Genomic DNA, 9,571 nt, shown 5'->3' with positions numbered 1-9,571 from the left:
CTCTCGGAACAATCGAAGAAGTGATCGAGGGCATAATTCTCGGGGACTTATGAGCAAGAGTGGCTTTGATAAATATGTTGATCCTATAGAAGCACCTTGGTTATCGGAATATAACTTCAGCGTTGATGCATCCGCCATCGTATCGGCTATCGGGCGTATCAAAGACACTAAATGGCCTCGACCCATGCAGACCAATCATGTCCAAAGGAATCCCAATCAAATGTGTGAATATCATGGCACCCATGGCCACAGAACGGAAGATTGAAGGCAACTAAGAGAGGAAGTAGCCTGGTTATTTAACAAAGGCCACCTTCGGGAATTTTTGAGCGATAGGGCAAGGAACCATTTTAAAAACAAGAATTTCGGCAAGCAAAACAAGCAGGAAGAACCATAGCACGTTATTCACATGATCATCGGCGGTGCCGATACCCCTCAGGGACCAGTTCTTAAACGCACTAAAACATCGATTGTGAGAGAAAAGTGATCTCGAACTCAGGATTACACACACATAGGAACGTTGTCCTTCAATGATGAAGCTGAAGAAGAGGCCATACAACCTCATAACGATGCACTAGTAATATCCGTACTCATGAATAAAACTAAAGTTAAGCGTGTGTTGATTGATCTAGGTAGCTCGGCCAACATCATCAGATTGAAAGTCGTAGAACAGCTCGTCCTGCGGGACCTGATCGTACCCGTAACCCTGGTTTTAAACAGATTCAATATGGCATGTGAAACCACCAAAGGCGAGATAATTCTACCAATAAATATGGCCGGAACCATCCAGGAAACGAAGTTTCACGTGATCGAAGGCGACATGAGATACAACGCCCTTTTCGGAAGGCCATAGATCCACAACATGAGAGCTGTACCTTAGACCCTACACCAGGTCCTCAAATTTCCAACATCGAGAGGAGTTAAAGCAGTGTACAGAGAACAACCAGCCACAAAAGAAATGTTCGCCATCAATAAAGGGATCGGGCTCAAAAGGAGAACGAGACACCAAATAGCAATCACATACATCGGCTTTGACCCAACCAGATAACAAGATGATCGAAGAAGATGATAATCAGAGGCTCCCTCGATCCTTCGTGATTCCCGATGATTCTGAAGCCACCAAATCAACAATTGAGGAACTGGAGCAAGTCATACTAATCGAACACTGGCCCGAACGGAAGGTATACCTGGGAACAGGGTTGAGCCCCGAACTCAGGAAGAAACTTATTCAATTTCTTATCGATAACATTGATTGCTTTGCCTGGTCCCATTTAGATATAACAGGTATCCTACCAGACATAACGACGCATCGGCTAAGCTTGGACCCTAGGTTCAGACCGGTAAAACAAAAGAGAAGACCCAGTCCGAGGTAAAACATGCATTCATAAAGCACGAGGTAACCAAACTCCTCAAGATAGGATCCCAAATGGCTAGCCAATGTAGTTGTAGTGCCTAAAAAGGGGAACAAACTTAGAATGTGTGTGGACTATAAGGATTTGAACAAAGCATGCCCCAAAGATTCTTTTTCACTGCCTGACATCGGTCGCATGATCGATACCACGGCCGGCCACGAGATCCTCACTTTTATCGGTGCCTACTCTGGGTATAATCAAATCCAGATGAGCCCGGAAGACCAGGAAAAAACTTCATTTGTCACCAAACATGGAACATATTGTTATAATGTGATGCCCTTCGGGCTAAATAATGCAGGGGTTACTTAGCAACGCCTAGTGAATAAAATGTTCGAAGAATAAATAGGTAAATCAATGGAAGTTTATATTGATGACATGTTAGTTAAGTCCCTTCGCGCAGAGGACCATTTGACCCATTTGCAGGAAATGTTCGAGATTTTTAGGAAATACAACATGAAGCTCAACCCCAAAAAATGTGCTTTCGGGGTCGGTTCAGGCAAGTTCCTCGGCTTCATGGTGTCAAATCGGGGAATCAAGATTAACCCCGATAAAATCAAGGCTATCGAAGACATCACCATCGTTGAAAGCATAAAAGCTGTACAAAGGCTAACATGACGAATTGCGGCCTTAGGCCGATTCATTTCGAGATCATCAGATCGAAGTCACAAATTTTTCTCCCTACTCAAAAAGAAGAACAATTTCTATTGGGCCCTGGAATGCCAACATGCATTAAAGGAACTAAAACAATATTTGTCGAGCCCACCACTACTTCACACTCCAAAAACAGACGAAAAACCTTTCGTATACTTAGCAGTATCAGAAATCGCCATAAGAGGTGTCCTAGTTCAGGAAGATCAAGGTACACAATTTCCCATTTATTATATAAGTCGAACCTTAGGAGAAGCAGAAGCTAGATATCCGCACATAGAAAAATTGGCACTTGCACTGATAAGCGCCTCTAGAAAGTTACGACCGTACTATCAATGTCACCCCATATGCGTATTAACAACTTACCCACTTCGTAATATTTTGCACAATCCCGAACTATCAGGCCGGTTGGCCAAATGGGTCATCGAACTCAGCGGGTACGATATCGAATATCAACCCCGTACGGCCATCAAGTCTCAAATTTTAGCAGACTTCGTGGCCGATTTCACGCCAACCCTCGTACCCGAAATCGAAAAAGAAATCCTGCTGAAATCGGGTACGTCCTCGAGGGTATGGACCCTTTTTATGGACGGGGCTTCGAACGTAAAGGGGTCCGGTTTAGGCATAGTTTTAAATCCACCCATAGGTAACACTATTAGGCAATCTATTAAAACTACCAGGTTGACTAACAACGAGGCCGAGTATAAGGTCATGATTGCAGGTCTCGAGCTAGCTAAAAACTTAGGAGCAGAAGTCATTGAAGCCAATTGTGACTCTTTGCTAGTGGTAAGTCAAGTTAACAAAACCTTCGAAGTTCGAGAAGATAGAATGTAACGGTATTTGGACAAACTACATGTCACTTCAAACTACAAGCCAATTGTGACTCGTTACAGCATGTTCCACGAGAGCAAAACAGTGAGGCTGATGCACTTGCGAATTTGGGATCGTCGGTCGAGGAAGGTGACTTGACCTCGGGGACTCTCGTTCAACTCTCAAGATCCGTGATCGAAGAAGGTCATGCCGAGATAAATTCTACAAGCTTAACCTGGGATTGGAGAAATAAGTATATTGAATACTTAAAGAGCGAAAAGCTCCCATCGGACCCTAAAGATTCAAGGGCCCTACGGACTAAAGCTGCTCGATTTACGTTGGCTTCAGATGGAATGCTATACCAAAGGACATTCGATGGACCATTGGCAGTATGCTTGGGTCCGGGAGATACCGATTACATCCTACACGAAGTGCACGAGGGCACCTGTGGGAATCACTCCGGCGCCGATCCATTAGTCCGAAAAATAATCAGAGTAGGGTATTATTGGATCGATATGGACAAAGATGCAAACGAATTTGTTCGAAAATGTGACAAATGTCAAAGGTTTGCGCCAATGATCCATCAACCCGGAGAGCAACTTCACTCAGTCCTATCCCCATGGCCGTTCATGAAATGGGGAATGGATATCGTCGGCCCTCTGCCATCGATCCCAGGTAAAGCCAAATTTATTTTATTTATGACTGACTATTTCTCTAAATGGGTTGAAGCGCAGGCGTTCGAGAAAATAAGAGAGAGAAAAGTTATAGACTTTATCTGGGATCATATCGTATGTCGATTCGGGATATCCGCCGAAATAGTATGTGACAATGGGAAACAATTCGTTGGTAGCAAAGTGACAAAATTCTTCGAAGATCACAAAATAAGAAGGATATTATCAACACCGTACCACCCCAGAGGGAACAGACAGGCCGAATCAACGAACAAAACTATCATTCAAAACCTAAAGAAGAGGCTGAACGACGCTAAAGGAAAGTGGAGAGAAATCCTACCCGAAGTTCTTAGGGTATATCGAATAACGTCAAAATCTAGTACAGGGGCAACCCCGTTCTCCTTAGTATATGGGTCCGAAGTATTAATACCAGTCGAAGTCGGCGAACCCAGTGCCAGATTTCGATACACGACAGAAGAATCAAATAACGAGGCTATGAACACTAGCCTCGAATTATCGGACGAAAAACGAGAAGTTTCTCTCGTCCAATTGGCTGCCCAAAAGCAACGAATCGAAAGATACTATAATTGAAGAACCAAGCTTTGCCATTTTAAGCCCGGGGGCTTAGTACTAAGGAAAGTCACCATGAATACCCGAAATCCGAACGAAGAAAAACTAGGACCGAACTGGGAAGAACCATACTAGGTTCTCGAGAACGTCGGAAAAGGATCATACAAGCTTGGCATTATAAACGGCAAACAGCTATCAAGCAATTGGAATGTGTCACATCTAAAACGATACTACTGCTAAGGTACGACCCTTCCATATTCATTTACATTTCAAAACTGACCCCTGCAGAAGTCTGAGCAGGAGCTAAGATAGATCCTTCACCATAGATCCGAAAGCACGCGTTGCACTCTTTTTCCCTTAGACCGGTTTTATCCCAAATGGGTTTTTCGGCAAGATTTTTAACGAGGCAACCAATGATCGTGCTGCACTTACAACAGTATCCGCGACCTCTTTACAATCGACCTCGAATACTGGGGGGCATTAGCCCTCAAATATATCAAGTTCTGATGCAAGAAAGTTATTTCGCAACAACAGGGTTCCAATAGGAAAAGTTGTAAGAGCCAAATGGTCAAAACGAACCATGCTCATATAGTTGGCCCGAACCCAGGCGCGAAACATGAACACATGTATAGTGACTTGCAAAGAAAGTTTTCCTCTTTACCGACATCTTATATCCAAGAAAAATTCCTCTATTTGGAGATTTATTACACAAACAGAGTTAAGATAAATTTGATCACTAAGCCTACGGGCTACTTTCATTTCGAGTTCGAGCAAGCACTCACTCGACCATTACGCCTACAGGCCATATTATCTCGAGTTCGAATCATTCACTCGACTACTAAGCCCACAGGCTACTTTATTTCGAGTTTGAGCAAGCACTTACTCGACCATTATGCCTACGGGCTACATTACTTCGAGTTCGAATCATTCACTCGACTACTAAGCCCACAATCTACTTTATTTCGAGTTCGAGCAAGCACTCACTCGACCATTACGCCTACGAGCTACATTACTTCGAGTTCGAATCATTCACTCGACTACTAAGTCCACGGGCTACTTTATTTCGAGTTCGAGCAAGCACTCACTCGACCATTACACCTACGGGCTACATTACTTCGAGTTCGAATCATTCACTCGACTACTAAGCCCACGGGCTACTTTATTTCAAGTTCGAGCAAGCACTCACTCGACCATTACGCCTACGGGCTACATTACTTCGAGTTCGAATCATTCACTCGACTACTAAGCCCACAATCTACTTTATTTCGAGTTCGAGCAAGGACTCACTCGACCATTACACCTACAGGCTATATTACTTCGAGTTCGAATCATTCACTCGACTACTAAGCCCACGGGCTACTTTATTTCTAGTTCGAGCAAGCACTCACTCGACCATTAATCCTATGGGTTACATTACTTTGAGTTCGAATCATTCACTCGACTACTAAGCCCACGTGCTACTTTATTTCGAGTTCAAACAAGCACTCACTCGACCATTATGCCTACGGGCTATATTACTTTGAGTTCGAATCATTGACTCGACTAATAAGCCTAAGGGCTACATCACTTCAAATTTGAATAAGTACTCGCTCGATTATAGAGGCTACGAAGTCCAAAATTTGATTAAGTTGTTTAAATCCTTGTGAAAACATTTATAAGGCATGTATAAAGTCTTCACAAAACAGAAGCAAGTCGGCAAAGTTGTCTATATACAAAATTGTCTACATGGTTGATTACAAACATAATAATTGAGGACTAAGCTTCCTGGTCATCCTCAGGAGCGGTCTCTTCTCTATCGGGCTCCCCCCATTCTCTGATCCGCTCTTGCTACCATCATCATCATCATCATCGCCATCAGAAGCCAATGCTTCAGCTTCAGCTTCGAGCTCTTTAGCCTTTTTTATCTCTTCAGCAAGGTCAAAACCTCGAGCGTGTATCTCCTCGAGGGTCTCCCTCCGAGAACGACACTTAGCAAGTTCGGCGACCCAATATGCTCGAGTGTCAGCAGTATCTGCCGCTTCTCGTGCCTCCATTTGAGCAGCCTCGGCATCATCCCGATACATGTCAATGGACTTGTCCGCCATGAATTTCGATGACTCAACCTCCGCCTTGGCCTTAGAAGCCATGTTTCAAGCTCCTCGATCCTCTTAGCCTGAGCCGAACCCTTTTTCTTGATGCTTCGAAACTGAACATCGGCGGATAATAATTTGGCCAAGATGGTTTCTTTTTTCGCAGCCAGGCGGTCGATAGTCCCCTTCCACCGGTTACATTGAGCCTTGATTTGATCGACTTTTTCCCGAAGTAACCCGATCTTCTCAACCTTTTGCTGCAGCTGAGATAACGAAGGGTTAACTTCCACAGTTGGGTCAAACCCATACTCTAACAGAACGAGGCTCACCTGCTTATCTAGTTCGGCCTCTTCTTCACGAGCCTTAGACAAATCTTCTTGGAGGTCATTTATAGCCTCGTCCTTTTGGCTGCAAAGAAGCCGCAGGGCATCTCTCTCCCCCGAGACCTTCTGAAGCTCAACCTCACACTGGCTGAGATCGACTCAAAACCTGCTAATGGCCTACACAATGGGGAAAAAACACAGGTCAAGTTTGGAAAAGAACGAAGAAACCAAGTACAGTAAAAACATTACCCGAGAAATGAAATGTTGGGCCTCTTCTAGGAGAAGAGAAGCATCACCAATGTCGGAGGAATCATCGACTCCGGTAAAGCAATCCCGAAAAGGGTCCCCTACACTACAGCGTTCGCCCATATCGGGGGTCTTCAATTCTCGAGCATCCTTTAACGCCTCCTCAGAAAAGGTTGGAAGAGAAGGCAAATAACCCACTGTCATAGTCCCAAGCGAATCACTCGGGACGCTCTGATCGATACTCGGGGTATCGGAACTGACCCCGATTGGTATAGCCGCCATCGGCTCAGAAGGTCTGGCGACCTCGATAGCTTTCACAGATCAGATCACCAAAGCCAAGGCATCATCTTTTTCTTCTTCTTCTTCTTCTTCTTCTTCTTCTCTCAGTCGTTGGACCAAGTCCGTCGAAAGAGCGATTGCCTTCCTTCTCACCCTTCGAGTTTTGGGCTTGGGGTCCTCTAACCGAGAGACAACTTTTCGCTTCTTATCTTTCCTCGGTTCCGGGACCGGGGACTTGGTTCCTTCCTCACCATTCGAAGGCCTTAAAATGGCATCCTTGATTACACCTGCATGAAAGGAAATCGGTAACGAATGAAGCATAAAAAACATTTTGAAGAACAAGAGAAGTAACCCTTACCATGATTCTTGGCCACCCATCTACCTTTTGCCAAATCACGCCAAGCGCGTTCGGCATAAGAGGAAGTCGAGGCTAACTTCCAAACCCAATCCTCGAGGTCGGGTATCGCTTATGGCATCCAAGGGGCAGCTGTATATGGGAGAAAGACATTAGATAAAATCGAAAAAATACGAAAAGCAACGTCTTATGAAAACCACTTACGGTCGAAATTCCATTCCTCGGGGAACAACATCTTCTCTTCCGGAATGAGGTCATGGGTCCTCACCCGGATATAACGGCCCATCAAACCTTGATCCTTGTCTTCGTTGATGCTTGACATCAAAGCCTTCGATGCCCGACGATGAAGCCTGATTAGTCCTCGAAAGATTTGAGGTCGATACAATCGTATGAGGTGATTCAGGGAAAAATCCAGCCCCCCGGCCTTATTGGAGAAGAAGCGAAGTAAGGTTACTATACGCCATAGAGAAGGATGAATTTGACCAAGGGTGACCCAATATATTTTGCAAAAATCAATGATCACAGGGTCGACGGGACCCAACGTAAAGGGATAAGTGTAAACACTTAAAAACCCCTCCATATGAGTGATGACGCTCTCTTCGGGAGAGGAAATTTGCAACACAACCTCGGAACCCCAGTTGCAATCTTTCCTTACAGCCTCGAGATGACCCTCCGTTATCGAGTACATGTATATCGATACATGGTCACATCGACCCGGAACAAATGAAGGATTCTCAACCTTAAAATCGATCTTCAGAGTACATGGGCCGGAAACATACTCATAGGTAGGCGGCTCCACCGGCGCCTTGTCACCGGACGGCCGTGAAGAAGAAGCTTTCTCTTTCTGAGGTACAATTTTTGAAGTTTTGGCCATTGATATGAGAGAAAGAAAGGCAAAGGAAGATGAAAAGTTGATGACACCAAACGCTGGTGTAGATGGCTCTGCAAGCGGCGAAATAGAGAGAGAGGGTAAGAAAATTTGGAAGAGTGAAGACGTAAAAGTAGTAAATGTTAGATGGAGGGGTTATTTATAGGCTTGCATCGTGGCGGTTCAATATCAGAGGTGGTCGACCACCGTCTGACATGCATTTAATACCTTGAAAGACTAAATCGATGGGACAGCTATCACATACATCATGATTGAGCCCTGTGAAGACGTCAGCTTATAACCCGATCGAACCGTCGAAAATCATATCGATTCTCACCACATCCTTCCTGAGAAACGAGGGGACTATCTGTATACGGTCAAAATAGATTTTGGCCTTCCTACGTTCGATCGAGTTCGAATGGTAAGCAACTGGAGTGAAATTTTGGGATGAGTTCCGAAGATAGTACAAACGAGCCTCGAGTCCGAAGGTTGATCGAGGAGTCGGCTCGATACTATTATCGAGCCCATAACCAAATCGACCCGCAGGGTAACATGAGGATGGTCGGAAATGCGCTACACCCACCCAGAAGGTCGAACTCAAGCCAAAGCCGAGGACTCGACCCAATAACGAGTTCGAGCCAGTATCTAACTAGTAGACAAGAGCCGTTACAACCACACTAAGGGAGAGAATCTTGGCGGGAATCGAGGAAGAGACAATTCATCATGGGACCTCCACTATATGTTTTATTTTATTATAAATAAAGTAGGATCCCTCTACTATAAAAAGAGGAAATTCTTCTAAGCATACACGCAACTCATACACTGTAACATAAAGATCACTTCTTATATTGAAAGATATCCTCTTGTGCTTGTTTTACTTTATCTTATTCATTCTTTTTACTCACTATTCTCATTCTCATAGTCAAGAATACACATATTTCTATTTCTCTATATGATTTATATCAAATTGTATCGCGTATACTTAGAACCATACACAAATTTAACGTTATCCGATTTTTCGGGTAAACACATACGAAAGAGTTTATTAATGTCTTTGGCCATTTAATCTGTTGAGATTTTCAGTTGGATATGAAGAGAAGATTGAGTTACACAAAATTTCACATTGAATATACAAGAGCATTTAAAGTAACTCATAAAAAGTCGGGACATTTCTCCTATTATTTTAAGATTTTAGATTGAATATTCAAAATAATTTGTTACCTCTAATAAAAGAACATAACAAGACAAGCATTTATGTATGATTTTTAGAGAAATGATGTTCAAATTTATATCTCATGTAACATTGATAATTTTTCACCTTTA

The sequence above is a fragment of the Nicotiana tomentosiformis genome, chromosome 11, assembly GCF_000390325.3.
Source record: "Nicotiana tomentosiformis chromosome 11, ASM39032v3, whole genome shotgun sequence".
NCBI lineage: Eukaryota > Viridiplantae > Streptophyta > Magnoliopsida > Solanales > Solanaceae > Nicotiana > Nicotiana tomentosiformis.
This window is presented reverse-complemented; position numbering follows the sequence as displayed.